Source organism: Vanellus vanellus, assembly GCF_965231255.1.
Source record: "Vanellus vanellus genome assembly, chromosome: 6".
Taxonomy (NCBI): Eukaryota; Metazoa; Chordata; class Aves; order Charadriiformes; family Charadriidae; genus Vanellus; species Vanellus vanellus.
The window spans coordinates 50355977-50374736 of record NC_138911.1 but is presented as its reverse complement, the minus strand read 5'-3'; positions in this window follow the sequence as shown (position 1 = coordinate 50374736).

Below are 18760 nucleotides of genomic sequence, written 5' to 3'. Positions count from 1 at the left end.
AACGTATTCTGTTCAGTCTTCCAAAGGAATGAATACTTTTTATGCTAGTGTGCTATGCGTGTTTCCAAGTACTTGCTCCTTATGGTAACTATCTGAATCCTTGGGCAATTTATGCTTTTGACAGTCAACATACAGCACAGTCAGAGCCTCTGTCTAACAAAATGTATTTATTTTCAATGAAATCTTTCTTGAAAACACAACTTCCACCCCCAAATCTCCACCCAAAGCTGAACAAAAAATCTATCCCTCAACCAATCATGGAGAGAGAAACAAGTTTAAATTCCCCTCTCCCTTAATTATCTCATTTTTTTTCCCCAATCCTTAGGCTGAAAAGACTAAAATGAATTGGGTTTTTTCCATCCAAACTTCGATATGATGGCAAAGAAAATAATCAAAGTAGTGGAAGAGGTATAGCATTTTATTAGCAGTGTTTAGCATAACCTAAATGGAAAATGGAAAATGCTGAAGAATGCCTGAAAATAATTTTTGAAAGCTCTCTTGTTTTGTTCAATGGCAAACTAAATAAAGCCATGCTGGTCCTTCTGGTACAGAAGTGAAGTTGCATGATCTTTTCCCATATCTAATACGTATGAATATGGGATGTTAGGCTGCCTATAGTTCTTGGACATCAATACACATGTACACATGTCACCCAGTTTTCCTGGGCTACCAGGAGAGTGGAATAAAAATAAGCTGTAAATTATGGATGAAATTTCATCCTTAAATTCAAACTTCCTAGCGTTTGCCTTCTTGCTTAATAAACCTCAGAATCTTTTAAATTTACTGTTTTGAGTTGTATGTCAAATGATAGATAGCCAGTGCTGTACTTCCAAAATGGCACTGTAATTTTATCATGGAGTTCTGATGACAATGCCAAACCTCACAGGCTTCACTTCTGAAGCTGATGGAGTCAGGAGAGCCCTGAGATAAGATTACTTGCTTTCCAGTGTAAACTTCAGGTTTAAGTTTATGTGTTATCATAACAGATGAGGGAAACATTTCAAAGGAGGGGGAAACTCAGCAATCTGCTTTCTTTTGCCTTCTTCCACATAGTTTCTCCAAGAGAGTACTCTATAATCAAACTCTACAGGAAAATAGAATTGTATTGCAAAGAGAATATATTTGGACACCAATTCTTCTGTGACACAAAATCAATGCATTTCAATACTTTTAGTGCACGACATTACTGAATCAAAAATTGTGAAACTTTATTTTTAAGTTGTCTTCATTGTGTATTAAATTAACTGTTTATATAAAATCAAGGACTCGCCATATATTGCAGAAGTTACTGGAAAACTCAACACTTTGTCCCAATTATGGGACAGTAATCATGACATTATTACATATTCAAAGTGTGGTGCAATTGCAGAATGATGTCAAAGGCTGAAGGTTTTGACTCATCCGACATTTCATAGGAAATGCCAGACTTCATAACATTTTGAACAAAGTAGAAATAACAATGCATGTTGACAGGGATTTTTAAAGTTTCTAAGGTATTCTACAACTTTATAAACTGATTTACAAATTACAAAGTTGGAAAAATTCCAAAGGTCTAGGTTATGACTCATTAATAATCAGGTAAGGAACTCAAAAAATTGTTTTTGTGTAGATATGTTTCAGCCTCTGTACAAACAGTGCCATACCTGGCATAAGGAAATGCCAACAAAGTGCTATGCATTTAGTTTTCCATTGTCATACCAGAGAATACTTTCAATGACAACAGAGCAGAATTTATGCTGAAAAAGCTTCATGAATTTAGAATTGAATAAATTTTTTAAACTAAATGATACAGTAGCCTTGCAAAATCATTTATTTCAATTTCAAAAACAGGAACTTGGGCTACAAAATCAGAAATGTGCACTAATCATGGGCAGACTTGGGCAGACTTTTTCATCACATGTAGAAAATTGTCTCATTACACTGGTCTCTGGTCAGAATCTTATTAACTCTTCTGATTTACCTATTTCCTAGCTTTGGACAGCTGGAAATTCATATATTAGTAGGAAAGAAACAATCTTCATTTTATAGAATAGCAACTAGGACATGACATTTGTGACCAAATAGGACGTGTGATTCCCATGAAGTTCAAAATAATCTAATTTTGACTGAGTATCATTCGGTCATAATTTATGTTTTATACTAGAAAAAAATCAAAAGATGACAACATTTGGTACAGGCATATAGATCAGTACCTGGTAAATGCGTATAGATGAGCTGAACATTACAGAGCTATCAAGTAATGCTAACCAGCCTGACAGAAGAAAAACTACCAAACAAAAGAAGGAAAAGTACACCCTTCCTTTATTCTCCTCACAAGCAGAAACTACCGAGAACTTGGTAAATATTATCTGCTTCTTTGCAGCCAGGAGAGGAAAACAACGAATATTTGAGAGAAATAAAGGTTACAAATGTAGGTGCTAATTATTGCTATAAAGAGGAAATTCTAAAAACATAGAAGTTTCCTCTGTTGATCTTTCTATATTGTACCTGTAAAGCTCCACGGGTGGGTGTCAGTGTAGATGTGCGTACATGCATGCTCACTCCTCAGACAGGAACTTTTCTTTTTCAGAGGTTCTGTTCCATAGTCATCATCATTAACTGTGTTCTCAGCACATTTTTATTTTGTCATTCTATAAACATGTATCCGCTTGTCAGCCTGGATAGCAGATCCAAGCAAATCAGGGGCAGTTTACATCAGCATTATAACTACGTCTCCTTTACAAAGAAAAGTGAGAGCAGATTCAAATCTTTTAACAACCTTTCATGTTGCTATAGGAATATCACACTCTGAAATACAAGTCAGTAAATAACTGTGATTTGTAAGGCATTAGTAGTTACCTGCAAATTATATATGAATGCTCTAACTTTGTAATTCTTGTTTTCATAGTCATATGTACCCAAAGGAAATATAAATTCTCATGCAATTTGATTTAAAGGTGAAGGTACCGGGGTGAGGTGGGGGAGAGAACATTTAACAATTCTTTTCCTCCAAGTTCTGTTCACATCCATGGAAATAAAGACATTTATCTGCTTGACAGAGGATTCCCCAGTTAATATAACTCCATTTCCTTGAAGTTGAGTTATAGGTCAACGGATGAAGTGGGGTTTGGATTTTAGTCTCTAATTTAAAAGACTTTAGAAGTTGACATCACATAAAATTATCCACATTTGCAGAAGTCCCAAGAATTTTTTGACAAAGGATTTTGTTCATATATACTAGGTGTTTTCCTGTCAATATGTCTTTGTCTCATTGATAGATAGCCAGGACTAATGAGTTAAAATTTTGAAAAATTGGTATTCACAATGAACACTAGCTTAAAAAAAACAAAACAAAACAAAACAAAACAAAAAACCCCAAACACACCCTTCTGAGAAAGAATTTGTTTTCTTTGTAAACAATGTATCCTTCTAAAAAGAAATGATGGGATCCTCTTTTGTTTAGAACAGATAACGCAGTGGAAGTAGTCTGAGCAGTAGTCCACCATAACAGAAAGAGTACCAGGTTATGACATAAAAGGTCTCTCCTTAATCCCATTTTTTCTAAAAATACAGTATTTTCTTTACATCGATCCTTGCTGTGTTTAAACCAACTGTATGAATATTAAGAAACTGATGTCTTTTTAGTTTTATCTACTTCTCTAATTCATACAAGAACCTTAGTAGATTCCTGTGAAGGGGTGGGTAAAGTTGGGGCACGAGAGTGGGCTTCACTTAGCGTTATATATTACCTGGACTGGTTTTGAGCAAATGGCTCAGGCATATTTTGCCTACTGTCATGTTTCAACCCTGTCCTCTTCAGCTTATACTTGAGAATTTTCTTTTCAGTATTCTAACCTCTTCATTGTGCGCTAGGAAATCATTGTCACCATTGTTATGTCTTTGTCCTTTGGACAAAAGAGAATCAAGCAAGTGTACATAGATTAGCTAAAGGAATGGAAAGTTGGTTCCAGCAAATGCAGGAAGCCTGCATAGCCCCTATATAAGACTTCCAGTGGAGTGCTGGAGCTGGCCATATTTCAAATAATTTAGTTGCTAAAATAAACCTTGAATTTAACAAAATGTAGAGAATTTGCTGTATTGCACTAATTTAAAGGTATTTCTAAAAGAACTGAGGATTATTTTATTATTGAAAAGATCAAAGACCTCACCATTCAAATGGAAATTATTGATGTTTATAAAGTCTTATCTAGTATGACATTGAAGAAGGCAACAGAATAACTGTAAAAGAAAGCTTTGTCAGAGCTCAGCACGGCTGCAGTGATTTTATCTGCTCTGACATCTTTGTTAATTTGACAGCTGCCTTTATTATTAAAAAAGGAGACAGTCTAGCCTCTGTAAGTTAAAGCTGTATCTTGGGCGCAAGCTGAACCGTAATTACACTAGAATGACAAACCTGAACTTGTGTAATCTACTGACATGGCCCATAAGTTTATCTATTTCAATGACTACTGAAGGCTGTTTCTCAAAATATAAATTGATGAAATAAATGACAAGCAGACCATATTTCCTTTCCTTGATAAAATTAGCAGCCTTAAATTACACATTTTTGGGTACATTAGGCTTTGGGTTTGTATTTTACGTTTCTTCACCCTAGACATTGGTCAGGAGGTGATCAGATTGATCACAGATTTTGATTAAACAGTAATATGCAGCATGGTACATTAGCAACATAGTATCTCAGCATAAGGATATTGGTATTGTGAACAACAACAAGGGATTGGGCCATTTTCTATTAGATTTATTTTGCACCTGTATGCCCATGCAAAAAAAGGAAGGTAAAATGAAGATGAAAAGGAAGTTATACTTTGTTATATATTAGGATGATTCAACCACAAGGACAACAGAGAACCAAACTGTCCTACTGTGGCTATGAATACAAGATAATTTCTTGTTTATGTCAAGAAATTGGCACTTTAAATGAAAGCTTGTAAGAAATTCATGGTAGAATTCAGTGTTTAATGATTGCAGCAGCTCATCAAATCCCAGGCCTCATCAAATCTACTTTCTCCTATAAATTTGGTCCAGATGAAATTGAAGGACTTTGGAATTTTCTTTGATTCCTGGACTACTGTCATCTTAATTAAAGCTACTTTTCTGTGTGGGTTTCCAGGCTTCTGAAAGCCTTCACAAGGGTGTATCATGTCCTCAGTAAATGTACATCTAACTTGCAAACACAAGGCAAAACAGCTACATAGTATCTTCTGGGAAATCCCAAACAGAAAAATGGAAATTCTATCAGTAGTTGAGAACCCTCAAAATGTTTGGACGGTTGACTTGGAACAGCATTTGAGTCTGGAAGCTGTTTTAGATGGCTGGAATTGTAAAAGTAGGACATGGAAAACCATATTCAGTCATTCAGTTTCCTTTTGTCAATTCAAGATTGCTGCCTATAGCTATTTTTTGGGGGAGGGGCGGTGGTGATGGGTTTAACAGCACTAGTCTGAATTTCTCGGTGATGAAAAACTACACTTGAGTTCCAGATCAGACTTCTTTTTATGGTATTTCCATACGACTTTGCATCTAGGCTTTCTGAGAAGTTTTATTTGTTGATGGAAAAGTGCAGATATAGCAATGAGCACAGAAAAGAGATAAAGATAGAAGTCAGCCCTAGATAACATCCCCATTCAGCATTCTTCCCACCAAAATGGATTATTATCAGCCACAGATTTGCAGATTCGTTGTCCCTTTCTTCTCCAGGTCTCTAAGCTGATGAATAAGATTGTCCTCAGCACCTACACCATGGGACCCCATTGTGTACTCTCCCCCATCTTGAAAAGCAACTGTTAAATCCTATCCTATCCTTTCTATCCTTTAACCAACTTTTAGTGAATAAACTAAACTTTTCACCAACCCTATAATAATTTAGTTTCTTTAACAGCCTTTGGTGAAGTCAAAGGCTTTTTGAAAGTTCAAATACATTGGGCCAACCTTATCTTATTTATTACCCACGTTGTCATTCTTACAGAACTGCAGTAGGTCAGTGAGGCAGGATTTCCCTTCACAGAACATATGCTGACTCTTTTTCAACAGACTGCATTTATCGGTGTGTTCAAAGATCTTATTTTTGTATTAGAGACTCAATCATCTTACCAGAGATGGAAGTCAGACTCATTGCTCTTGTAATTCCTATGATCCTAGCTAGATCTCCTGCCACAGATAGGAGTCACCTTGAAAATCTTCATGTCCTGTATGTTCAGTGGCCTCATAATCATGGAAACATAGAACGGTTTAGGTTGAAAGGGACTTTAAGATCATCTAATTCCAACCCCCCTGCCATAGGCAGGGACACCTCCCACTAGACCAGGTTGCCCAAGGCCACGTCCAGCCTGGCCTTGAACACCTCCAGGGATGGGGCCTCAACAGCCTCTCTGGGCAACCTGTTCCAGGGCCTTACCACCCTCAAAGTGAAAAACTTCTTCCTGATATCTAATCTAAATCTACTCTTTTCCATTTCGAAGCCATTACCCTTCGTCCTATTACTACATGCCTTTGCAAAAAGTCCCTCTCCAGCTTTCCTGTAGCCCCCCTTCAGATACTGGAAGACCACTATAAGGTAAATTAAGGTAAATTCCCCAGAGCCTTCTTTTCTCCAGGCTGAACAACCCCAGCTTTCTCAGCCTCTCGTAGGAGAGATGCTCCACTCCTCTGATCATCTTTGTAGCTCTCCTCTAGACCTGCTCCAACAAGTCCATGTCCTTCTTGTGCTGAGAACTCCAAAGCTGGACGCAGTATACCAGGTGGGGTCACACTTTGGTGAAATATCTTCTGGTCCTATTGACTTACAAATATCTAATTTACCTATTTTGTCTAATATATCCTGTATATTTTTTAGAAGTTATCTAATTCCTTTGTCATACATGCTACAAAAGGGCTTCAGATGCGGGAACCTGTCCAATGTTTTCAGCAGTAAAGACCAAGTAAAAGAATTCATTGTGCTTATTTGCTATAGCCTTATCATACCTGAGTATTCTTTCATAATTTTGGCACTGTGTGGTCTCATCAGTTCCCTATCAGACCTGTTTTTGGTGTGCTTAAAGAAAATCTTACTATCAGTCTGAGCACACTTTGCCAGGTGCTCTTCAAATTCTTTCTGAGTTTTCTTAATTTCCTGCTTACATATGATCTCCATATTTTATTGGCTCTGTTGTTCTCCATATTTGGTGTGTTTTTAATTTAATAGATGCTGATTTTTCTCTATGATAGGCTCCTTAGCTTTTATTATGAGCTACTAAGCTAATGTAGGTTTTTGAGGTCTTTTAGCCATTTTGCTTTATTTTTAATGTGACTTTCATTTTACTTTGACTTCCACTGTAATCTTTTTCAGGTAAAGTTCCAGGTTCTTTTTGGGTTCTTAGCTTTTTTTCTTTCAGGGCCTTTTTTGCCGTTTATTTTGTAAAGTTTTCTTCCTTTCTGGAAATTGAAAAATCATATTCTGGATTTGTTTGACCTGTTTCCTACTTTTGAACCTTCTTTTGGCATGATCACTACTACAGATCATATCTCCCAATAACACCTCTTGAAATGGGTCCTCCTGCACTGTTCAAGACCAAATTCTTAACAGAATCTTTTCCTGTGGGTTCTAAGACTTTTTTTTGTTCTGAAAATGAACCATTCATCATATCTCAACCCATCCCAGTACTTATCAGATTTCTAGATAGGTAATCAATCTCTCACACATAGTAGTTCTCTAAAAATTTGGAACTTCTTTAGTCTTACTCAGGATTTCCTGATCACTACCATTGTTCTGATAAGGACATAGTTCCATGCTAGTCCTACATTTTTATTAATAACATGAGATTTCCACCCAAAAGGAATAATGCTTTTCCTTTTTTATTGTAACACTTTAATGTTGTTTAAGCTTCATATTGCCCTTCACACGGTGCCATTCTTTCTCCATTATGTCCTAGTCTAGCATTGCCATGAAGTCTGGCCTGGCAACACAGCATCCCATGGCTTATCCTCCTTCCACCAAGTCTCAGAGGTACCTGGTATGTCAGGGTGTTTGTTTTGATTCTAAGCATTGTAATAATTCCTTATCTTATTTTCCAGGTACCCAGCATAGCTAAGGAAGCACTAATAAGTTTTGGCCCCATTTCACTGATTAATGTTGGATATTCTATGTATAAGGTATTACGCTTACGGTGTTAATTTCCTCCTTCTCTTCTGAGGGGCATTAGCTTTGATACCGCTTTTGCAGACTGTGTCAGCCCAAAGTAGCTGCACTTGTGCAACAGCTGGCTTTCTTTTAAATTCTAATTCAAGTAATCATTTATGAGCTTTTTAGTTTTGGTTAAGCTTTTAGATTTGGTTTAGCTTTTTAGGTTTGGTTTAGCTTTTTACCGTTATGAGCAAGGTGCAGCTGGTTTCTTTCTGCTCAGGTTCCTTCTGTTAAAAAAGTTCCACGGTTCCTAATGTATCTAAAAACCTACTGTTAATTCAATCCTCCTGTCGACTCCTCCACATATCAAAACTCTAGACTTCTATCTATATGTAGAAATAAATAGACTGTCAGAGCTTAAGAAGAGCTCTCCACCTAAAAAAATAGGCATGGAAAAAGAATGAAAACAGTTGAGGTTACAAGTGGACAAAGCAAAAGATTGTTATCATAAGAAAAGTGGAAGTTTCTTGAGGCATTGGACTCTCAGCGACCTTCAATGGAGTAAGCATGAGTCAGAGAAATACCCGTGGCAAGCTCATGTTATACCCAGCATGGCAGACCTAACTAGATTATTATAAACCTAGGAGCTTTAAGACTATCCGAAATGAGAACAATGTTGATATATCTTTAGAAACAGACAATTCTTTTTTTTTTTCTTTTTTTTTTTTTTCCAGAAAGCACTCCTTTGAAGTCCATATTTACAGTCTTTGTTTAGCAGTGCCCTCGATTCCCAAACTATGCAATGTGGAAAACATTCCTCTGAAAATGTCAAAAAAGTATTACTCCAAATTCCTGCCTTTTACAGGCATCAGTACATTTTTTTTTCCATCCCTTAAGGTATATAGTTTTATGGAACAAGTTTCCTTCAAATCATTCACTGTTTCAAAACTCACTTTTAAAAGCCATATTAAGTAGCAGGTTAAAAAACGACAGATGAAAGCCATAAAGGGTTTTCATTTGTTCTGTGTAAAGATAAAAAGGCAGTCGGCTTCTCAATATTGCATGGGCGAAGGTAGGAACGAAAGAAAAAATGTATTTTTAAACTTGGGAATGATTTTACTTGATTGACATGTAAAATACAGTCTATGTTCCAAAGAACTTAATAGGCTACAAGTACAAGTAGGAATTGAATTAATTTCTGTGTTCTGTCACATCTCTAAAAATCATATGGTCCTTCTTATATAAGCAGGAAGCTGAAGACAGCACTTGTCTAAGAAAGTTGGAAAAAATTGGTCCAGCTATTTTATTTTTGTTGTGGTTGTTATTATTATTTCTAAGTAGAAACAGAATTCATCATCATACTGCCCCATATCAAAGGAGGAGATGGGTTTGAGAATGCTGAACAGATTAAGCTTAACAGACTGTATGGTATAATTCTGTGCTAGTGACTATGACTAATGGCCCAGGCAAGATCTTGAGTCACTGATACCAACCTTTTACTTTTGTAGGCAGTCTTGGACTGGCTTTCCATGTAAGGAAAACTGACATGTTAACTATACCCACTCACTCTTGACATTTTTGAACTATTGAAAAAGGTACTATCTCCTCCCAGTCATCCAGGTGGGTGAGAAAACACAAATGAGGTATGTACAGTGACCCACTGATGCAACTCTCTTTTGAGCTTCTCAGTGTTTTCAATCTACTTCCTTGTCAGACACTGGGGATGCTGAGATGACACAATTGCTCTCCTGATAATGACCCCAGATGCTGCCACTCACACCATTCAGGCTGATCAGTATTTCACCACGAGTAATAAAAGTGATTGTTATGTGACAGGGTAATTCAGAGCCAACAAACCACAGATTTTGGCTTTCGTACTATTTTTCTCATCTCATATTCACATAACTTAGTTTCCACTTCTGACAGGTTACAAGCTGACTGAGACAAATGTGTCTGCATGTCACCCAGGTGTAAAGACAGCAATTCCAAATGCCATTGTTGTTATTATTAATAGTTATAATAACAACAACAACAACAACAATAATAATAATTTTATGTCTTATTTCAGTCAGAAAAACACTTGCCATTGCAGAGACTCCAATAAGCCCATCACTGAGTGCTCCCATAGTTCATTCTCCTTCAGCCAATAAAGGCAAAGAAGATTTGATTTCATAGTGTCCTCATTTCTGCAGGATGGTGTGTCCAAATTCTTCAATTTGTTTATTCAGATGCTGTTTCCTTGGAAACAGCAGCCCACATACTTCACACAGTTTAATGTCTGTTCTATCAGTTGAGAAAAAGAAAACACAAACAAGCATTATTTAATGATTCATTAATATTTAAACAGATATATAATTGAATAGTTTTTTCTTACTTCTGTGCCACAATCTGCATGTTGAGGAACCATTTAAAAGACAAGTATTAAAGTAAGTGATATAATCATAAATCAGGCCAGTGAGGTTTGTTTGCAGAAAATGTATCTGTGAAATCAATATTGCAAGTTTCAAATTTACTGCTGAGATGCTCAAGATGGTTAACATTGAATGAGTCTGTGGGAGTTCAGGGAACATGAGATGAAGTTTCAGGCTGCTATCCATTATTTTGCTCCTAGAAGAGAATTTTTGTCCCAGATTAATGTTTGTATTTAATTTAACCATTAGACAACATACAGAGTGCCCAAGATGTTGGTTTATGTTACAAATTCGGTACAAGTACTAGGAGCACCAAACTACCCTGGACATTTTATCTTATTGTCAAGTAAACATTGACTATGCTGTCAGGTATTTTAATGTTTCTTTTTTTTTAAAAAGGTATGGACATTAAAAATAAAAAGCTCTATTAATTCATTGTTCCATATTTCTACTGTAACAAGAAGATTCAACAGTGTCTTTCTTATTGGCCTGCTACAGAATCATTTCAATCAGTTTATATGTTTTTGTAATTGAATGAACAAGGTCTTATGCTTAATCTGTAGTATTTTTATTTGGTGCTATAAAAGAAATGATAGATTTGGCAGTAGGGAGAAAAAAGACAGGTAACAGTTATGGAGGAAAGCACTGGGAACAAATGAACCCCCTGACAGTGGGAAGGTGAATGAGAGATATCTGGAGTCCTTGCAATGGGAAGAAGACAGTGGAAAGAGGAAGACAAATATGGGTCCATAAGGGACTCAGGACTTTAGGTATGGGTTTGTCTTCTCATTCCTTAGGGTTCTTCTCCTACATCTGTTTGGTTTGGGTCATGTTGTCTGCCCCCCCCCCCCCCCCTTTTTTTTTTCTTTGCGTTTTCCCCCCTTAATTTTATCATTTTCAAGAAAAGAAATCATATATGGCTTCTTTCCCAAAACTGGTTCCCCAGACAACAAAGCCCCAGCAAAAAGAGCACACCATAGCTGGTGATTAGAAGTCTGAATCCAGATGTGGGGGTAAAAGTCTACATCACATGCGTAATAAGTCTGGACTAAGCAAACGGTAGATTTGCTTAATATGTATAAAGGGTGTTTGCCCGATAGACATGATCTCTTAGTATAATAGCAATCTTTTTCCTAACATTTATAGAGCCCTTCTCCCATATGTCTTATTCTACCTACCTTGAATACTTCCTATAACTTTTGGAGTAGAACTATATGACTTCCCGACCAAAAGTAGCCTGGTAAAAAAACACTCATGTCGATCAAAACATCCTCTGCCAGATCCTAGAGTTCAAACTCAGAAAGACAGCACAAATCCATGCAGAGCGTTTATACAAATCCATTTCTTCATCTTGTTTTCATAATAAAGGCTATCTTTTATCTTTCTTCTGACACTAGAAGGTGTTAATCCAGCAGTAAACCAGACTTGCAGGACCCATGCTGTAAATTTTATAAATTTGGTGACAGCTACAAAAAGAGGGTTGGAATAAAGATAAAAGTAACTCACCCTGGTAATAATGGAATATGGAGCTTTTTATTACCTATCACAGGTCACTGTTCCACTTTCAGTCCAGGGTAGTAGTGACCCCAGACTGTTACGTTCTGACAACTGTTTAATGATCTATATAAAATGAGTTGCTAAGCTCACTGCATTTTCCAGTTCCCAAGTATATGAACATACACTTTGATGTAATCTGGCACCATTTTCACAACTCTTACCTGAGAAGCCAAGAAATGAATGTTACATATCTTGACCTAAGAATGTGTCTTCCAGATTAGGGCTGAGGTAAATAGGTGGAGAAGCTTGAATTAGGGGGCCCTGTATTGATTTTGTTCAGTGATGACTATACTCTCTAGTACTCTTGATATCAAATTTCTCACCGTCTTTAATTTAATTTAAAAGTCATTTCAAGAAATTGATTTTTTTCTTGGTAAGTGATTTCATTTTATTGTTTGGGAAGAGGGAAGACTGGGAGTGGGAGATATTGTTAGTCATCTTTAAAAACAGAGACTTTTGTCCAAGTGAGCAATCAGGCACTCAGATGATACCTGTTTTTTTCACTGTGAAAATTAATTAGTAGCCAGAAGCAAAAAGCTGAATGTTTTTGTACTGTCAAGCCTCAGAAGTGAAAATCCATTCTTAAGTACTGAAAACAGTCAACAGACCAATGCAATTCTTAATTATTAATTAAGTCCTTAATTGTACAATTGTACATGTGTTAATGATGACAATCTAAGATGATTCCAGACATTGGCAAACTCAAAGCTCTGTGGCTGGAGCATAATTAATTTTTGTTTTAAATATCGTAGTGATCTAAGGGGCAGTTTTCCAAGCAATAAGTAGGCAAAATCTTGCCCGTTTGCTGGAAGTGAAGACCTGCAGTAGTTTTTCCTGGTTTGGAAGTGCATGTGTATCATGTTCGATGAAAAAATCACTGTTAGTACAATTACATCTAGGCTTCTGTTGAGAAACAGCTCTTCCATTACAAACCTAGGAAGCATGCACTTCTTATCAAATAGCTGTGTACTGTTGGGTTGTATTGTTCCACTACACATGGAAAAAAGAGAAGTTTCAATGACACAGAACTCCTTTATTTGCTTTCTGGCTGAAAAAATTGCAGACAGGCCAAATCCTGAAATATCATGAACACCTGCAACCCACAGAGAAATAAACAGTTTAGCTGTACAAGGCTCAAATTACTTAAAATAAAAGAAATACACAACAAAAGAGGAATTATTTGATCCTGCAAATTGCTACATTTTTTTAATCATGGAGGACTCTACAGCTAGAACATTGGAGATTCCAGCCAAGGACCATGAAGACGACTGAGGAACTGAAGCAGCTCTCATATGAGGTAAGGCTGAAAAAGCGGGGACTGTTCAGCTTTTGAGAAATGACACTTTGCTGCAAGTTGTCAAACACTGCAACAAGTCACCTAGTGAGGTTATGGAATCTCTGTCTTTGGAGGTATTCAAAATTCAACTTGTCATGGGGCTGAACAAACTTCTGTAGCTCTCCCTGCTTTGAGTAGGGTAGGGTTGACAAGATCTCCAGAGATTCCTTCCAACATCAGCTATTTTGTGTTCCTGTGATTTTTTCTGTGTTAGCTCTAAGCACTGCACCAACATAACAAAGCAATAAGAGAAAGAAAGGGAAAGTATTAGCTTTTTTCCAGCAGTGATAGATGCAATTATTTCAGTGGTTTGACCATTAGGTGTCCCTCATCTACATACTCACTGCTTTCAAGGGTAGCCTAACAGAAGGGCTTTGCCTCTGTTTTTGTGCCCTGCTAAATCAGTAGCTCCTACACAGAAGTAAAGGGCAAGTCCCACTCCCATTATCCTGCTCAAGCCCATAAGTAAAAGTTCATAATCTTGCCCTACCTATAATACACACAAGTGTGACATCAAAACTTTGCCTGAATGTATGCATATATACATGTGCGCAGTGTGAATTTAAAATAGCTATAGTGGATACAGGACCAAAAAAATCTTATGTAGGTGTGTGCATGCAAATGTAATTTCTCAGTCAGATTTGATAGCAGGTTTATATAGCCAGTAAAAAAATTTGAAAGGGGAAAAAATCCCCAAAGCCCTCATTTGTTTACCAAATTTTGTGAAATGCCAGGCTCTTTTAATGATTACTGCGTGCCAGACTGAGACAGAAATGTCAGCTAGCCAGCATAAATGGAAAAGAAGATTATAGCATTTCCTTATAGCCCTGCCAAGGTCTGACGCTGCAGAAATGCTTTTACATTTTACGAACATTGGCTTTGCAATTGTTACGTGTGACAACCCTTTAGGTACATGGACTAACTTAAATACAAACATTCTTACTCTTCCCTTTCCATCCCCTGCCCTTTTTCAGCTCTGCTCTCACATCTGAACAGTCTGAGCAGACATAAAAAGAGTAACCTGTTAATTCTCTGTCCAGCATTGTGTTTTAGGTTTGGATTTGTTTTTGAAAGAGGGGACAAAAAAAAAAAAAAGAAAAGTATTTTTGTAGAAACATTGCTTTGAAAGAAAAAGATCAAATGAATAAAGGAAAGGGGAAGAAATCTCCCAATGCTGCCATTTGTGGCCTAATGGTAATTGTCTTTAGGTTGCAGAAATTTTGTCTGAAATTGCCAGCTGGAATTTTCTGAAGGGAAATGAAAGCTGTGGCAAGCTGACCAGACACATAGGAAAGAGACACATTGATTTGCCCTTTGGAAACAAAACAAACAAACAAACAGGAGGGAGATCTCTTCAGTATTTTGCCCTTCAAAAGAAAAAAAGAGGATATGAATGTTTCAGTAAAATGATATGGCTGTCACAAATGTAATGTCATCAGCCTCATTCAGTAACAGGATCATGAAAAGTACTGCAGCAGGGGAAGGAGGAGAGGGAATAGTAAGAATAAGCAATGCCTTTACTACAAAATATTTTGATCTCTGATCAGTGGCAGTATGTTCTCAAAAGCTTTTCTTTCTTCTTCTTTTTTTTTTTCTTTGTTGTTTTTTTTTTTTCTGCTGCTTCTGAATACTCAGAAACTTGCATGACATCCAGATGGCAAGCACAAACTGCTGAGGTAGCTGGAGAAAAGACCAGTGCTAAGCTTACAGGAATGGCGCAGTTTCAGTTTGGTTTCAGATTCTGTCAATCCATTTGTAAGAAGCTGAAGGAAATAATAAAAGCACCTGTTATTAGACTATCTAAACAGCTCAAAGAAAAGCAGTTGTGAATAGCATGATAGTGTCCAGCCTAATGCAGGTGATGAGCAGACCCTCCAGCTCTGCTAATAGTCCTTTATACCCCATCTCTTATTTTCCTCCTCATCACACTTGTTTGCTGTGGCAAACTCATGAAATCACTTTGAATCCAGGCTTTGTAATTTGAAAGCTAATTTTCATCCTATTTAAGGGTTTAAAGGTATGTTGTTCAAACATGCAGATTATACTAATGAGTGTGTTTTGCCAGTCTGTGTATCCAGCAGAAGCAATGAACATTACTACCGATATTCATTCATTTATTTGATGTAATTTGAAGTGTCTGCCTCTGGCTCGAGGCATTTTTAGGGTAATTAAAATGTGCAATCATGAACATGGAAATTCATGGAAAATATAGAGACAGTCAAAGTTGTCCAGTTAAAACAGAACCGACTATTTCTGCATAGTGATACTTCCTATCTAAATATTTCAGACACTGCCACATTACCTCCCTAATTCTTCTGGGAAATTAAGAAAAGTATCCAACTGATTTCACAAGGCTTTGAATTGGATTCCACATGTGTGTGTAAAAATGACCTTTTTATGTGTCCTGCAATATAATATAAACATGCTGAGATGAATCAGACCAAGAGAACTGAAAACAGTAGTTACAGTATGCACCATCAAAGTCCCTTAATTTTAAACTAGGTGTTTTTTATTTGAAACATTCACCGTGATTATAACCGCAATTATGTTACACAGAGATGTTGATTTACGCAACCCAAGATTTTAGAACTTTATCTATTAAACCAATATTGTTATTCAGAAGACAAACAATTATAGCTGTGTGATGCACCTTCCCAAACTAAAATTAACTGTCAAATTTTTCAAAAACTGAAGTGTTGCAGCACCTGTGTGTTGTGGGGGTGTTGAACAGGTTGCTTTTGTAAGCACAAAGGTCTTAATTCAATTGCACATTTATTATCATAGAAGTGGCATCTCAGATGCCTCAGGATCTGTAAGACGTTCATGTGGACTGACTGATAAGAGGGAAACCTATTGGTAACCCAAGGCTTTCCCTGGTGGCAGCCAGGGTTCAGGCTGGATACTCCTCAAGGTATCTCCACTGGAGCTAGGCAATTGATGTCCAGGAAACTGAATCAAGCCCCAAATATGAATGAACAGTTTATTTTGGCCGCATTTATACTAGTAACTTACGTGTGACTCGGAGTTTTCTCTGACCTGAGATCCAAAGTGACCATGCTGAGCTAATATCCATTTTATTATGCACTCTCCTGCTTCAGAAAAGGGTGGAAACATGCAAACCATCTGTTGGGAACGGCTAACACCCAGACTATGTTTAGGACAGGGCTAGCTGCCTTGGGCCAAAACTTTAACAGGGGACAGCCTAACAATTCATTGGTACAATCAATTGGCTTCCAATGTGTGAGTTTACTCCCTGCCTCTTCTCAATTCGCCCACTGAGATGCTGACCATGTGTTCAGACCGCTGCCAGGGCACTGTGAATGTCAGCAGCTCCCTTTGGGTCTCCACAGGAATGCCCCCCCAAGGTGGCAGGGTAGGGCCTGGCAGCTCAGGACCAGGCAGCTCAGGACCATCCCACTGCCCCAGCAAAGAGCAGGACAGCTTGGGGGCACTGGGCACAGCCCCAGTCCTGGACACCATGCACCTCCTTGGGGATGTGGATGGGATGGGGCCAAGATGGGCCATGGCCCCACAGGTGGGCCTGGCTTGGCAGAGACCACGGCTGGGCAGGACGGGGCTTTGGGGACCATCGCCGCTGCAATGCTGCTGATGGCCCCGGGGAGCTGACATTGAGTCCTGGCCTGTAGGCAGGGTGGGGAAGCCCCAGGAGAAGAGGTCAGTCAGGGGCAGCCAAGGCCCTGACAGCAGCCTCCTCAGTACCAGCATCTTTATGGACTCTATCAGAGCCTCATATAGAGGCTACTGACTTCACAGGAACAGTACCAGCTCTTAGCCGTGGGAGATTGCTGAGCAGCTCCTAAAAAGAGGAATAATAATCTTACCCAGAGCACATGGGAGTACATAAAGTCAAGTCTTTAATGTAAATAGGTCTGTTAGAGGGCCTCTACAAGGGTATTATATGAGCAGTTAAACAGTGGAGAATGAGGAAGTTAAGAATTCGGCTAATCTGACTTCACGGAGGAGGCCTGAGTTCAGGACAAGACAGTCCTGAAGGTGTGGACTGATGGCGATCAGCAGAGCCCTTTTAACATCCCCAAGGCTGCGCACAGCCCTGCCTTTATACAGTCAGCACTAATTTGCCTGTCATTGTCAGAGCCAAAAATATTTGATATACTAATATTAAAATGAATGTTCCACCCCACCAGAAAACCATTTGCTTTCAGGGCTAACGCTGATAAAATTTCCTGTGAAACGTACAGAGAGCGATGCACAGTACAGTATGTTGCCTGGTTTCCAAAGGCCTGGCTCATGGGGAAGTGTGCCCCGTGTTGCTTTTTACTGCCAACGCCCAGCTGTACAGAGGCAGAAATTTAAAATTAAAAATAACCTTTCAGCTGATTCCTTGCATAATTGCTATCTCGTTTTGTTAATACTGTGGCTGAATTATAACTTGCTGAAGCCCTGGAGATTTGCATGCTGGTTTATCAGCCTGAATTTGCATTGACATGCTTTTCAGTCAAGTGAGTAACTAAATCCTGTGGCCTTGAGTGAGCCTGGCAGTATTTGCATAGGAAATCAGAGGGAGATTAGGGAGAATGACTATATGCTGTCTCCATAAATAGATTCAATGATGAAAATTTTGTGCATCTCAAAATACTACTGAATTTCATTTACTGACTGTGGCTGACATACCAGCAATGCTTTGAAAAAGCGATACAATAAAAATAGGTGCAAGACAGCCAAAATTCTGCTGTACTACCAGGCAGCTTTCCACCGCAGTTGTTGGAAATGGCCATGTCTCACTCGACTAACATTCACGCATGAACATGAACACACTAAAGCAGCCATTTCACCTGAAAAGTTGATCATTTGTTTCCCATTCACACCCCAGTGGAATTAGAACTTTAGATTATTGTGGAGCAGACCTGTACACAGACTAAACTTCTCGGTTTCCCCAAGCTGTGGATTTTTTTAATTACTTTTTTTTTTTTTTTAACCTTAAAAAGGATCAGTTAATTTTAATATTTCATCCTGGTTACCACAAAGGCTGCTGGTGCCAAAATATCGTGTTAGGTTTTTTTCTCCTGTTTATTATGGAATATTGGGAAAAACCTTTCAAGTTAAGGGTGTATTTATTCATTTCATTGTTAATAATCTTCTGAATGAGGCTTGTCATCACCAGACAGAAATGGACATGTTCAGCCAATATTAGATGCTTTAAAAGAACCTGCAAGAAGCCTCATAAAGAACTACTGAACTAGTTCCCCTTAAGGTAAGTATCTAGTGACAGTTTTAGGTTTTTTTTTTCCTCGTGCTCCAATCCATCAAGTTTTATTGAATCCCTAATTTTGCTTAATGTAACTGAGGATATTTTGAAGTCTGAGTATCAGTTAAATA